Source organism: Microtus pennsylvanicus, chromosome X (genome assembly GCF_037038515.1).
Source record: "Microtus pennsylvanicus isolate mMicPen1 chromosome X, mMicPen1.hap1, whole genome shotgun sequence".
NCBI classification, from domain to species: domain Eukaryota; kingdom Metazoa; phylum Chordata; class Mammalia; order Rodentia; family Cricetidae; genus Microtus; species Microtus pennsylvanicus.
In genome coordinates, this window is record NC_134601.1 from 119273554 (window position 1) to 119275085 (window position 1532).

At 46.3% G+C, this 1532-nt stretch overlaps 1 pseudogene; it reads right to left on the reverse strand.

The window, feature by feature from the left end:
- Positions 1-591: 591 nt before the first annotated feature.
- Positions 592-709, reverse strand: LOC142841902 (U6atac minor spliceosomal RNA; annotated as a pseudogene).
- Between the last annotated feature and the right edge of the window lie 823 nt (positions 710-1532).

Sequence of the window (1532 nt, forward strand, 5' to 3'; positions counted from 1 at the left end):
AATGTTGTCAGGACCTGCCCTTGGATTTCCCAGTATGGAATGGTTATAGAGGTTACATAACCACCTCTCCTGTATAATGGTGCTGTAGGGCCTCTGGTAAGGGAGCCTGGTTTGCAAATGGGCCAATAAGTTAAGGAAGGGGCACTGGTTGACTGTTTCAAAGTCTTGCTTGGCTCTGAATCCAGGATTCTACAGACACTTGAACAAAGAAATGGCACCGGGTCTTGTCCACCGACCTGGTCCTCTTGGAAGTAAAAGCACAGCAGAGGCCATGTGGGTGAGCCACCTTTTCTGGGAAGTGAGTGATAAGAACTGGAGAATTGGCCCAGGATGGTTATGAGTAAAGGGGTGGCCTCTCTTTATCCTCCATGGCACCTTGATAGGTTGAGGTATGCCAGGAGAAGAAGTACTGCCTGGTCTGAGATTAGTCCAGCCTTCTCAGGAGTTATGTTGGTTGGAGCACGTTGTGGTACACCACGATTAGCAGAATAAATTAGGATCTGGGAGAGGAGTCTGCAGGTGGAGGTGCAGGGAACCAGAGGATAGGAGGAGCCTGAGAATGAGCTTTGCATGACGGACACCGAAGTCAGTTGAAACATGTTGGTGAGATGTTATAAAGGAGGTGGGAATGCCTTATCTGTATGCATATTGTTAGGCCTGAGGACCTCTTCCATCTTTGTCAAGGGGAGTGTCCAAATCCATTTAAAGCAGTGTGCTAACCTCATTTCTTTGAATTCTCTTTTGGGAACTATAAATAGATGCTAAAGGCATTCACCAGCTATAGGATAAAGAAACATGCTCTACCCCACCTCTCTCTGTGGAGCGGGGAGTGGAGGGAAGAAAGCTGAAAAATATGAGATTCCCTGCTTACGCATCCGCAAAATGGCCCCCTGCTGGCTACTTTGTTACCTTGACACAACCTTGTGTCACCTGGGAAGAGAGTCTTAGGAATTGTCTAGATCAGGTTGGCCTGTGGGCATGTCTATGGGTAGTTGTCTTGATCGTTAATTGACAAGAGAAGACCCACATGGAATGACAATATCTTTTGCTGGACTGGGCCCTGAACTGTGTGAGAGTAGAGAAAGATAGCTGACCACGAAGCAGCGAGCAAAGATGAGCTTATACTCTTGACTGTGGCTGTGCAGTGACTAGCTGTGCTCAGCTACCTGTACCAATGGACTTACGTCAGAATAGTATGCTAAGGGAAAAGGGTCTCCTCTCCTCTTTCTACATTGCATTTTGGCCAGGGGCATTTTATCACGGCACAGAAAGTAGATCAGGCCCCTGCCTGTAGCATCACTGGTCTTAGAAGAATGTCATCAGTGGCGTTATTTGAGGACATCTGGGAAAGATTTCTTTCCTATTCAAAAGACACCACCTCCATTGGACACAGAAGTGCCATAAATGACGCAAATTCTGTGAAGTATCTGGAAGATGTAAATGAAGTGTTCTTGTGTGAGGCAGGATGTTATGTATTAATCATTCGGTTTTCTTTAAGTGTCTCATATATCAAAGTGCTGAGTCACTCACGC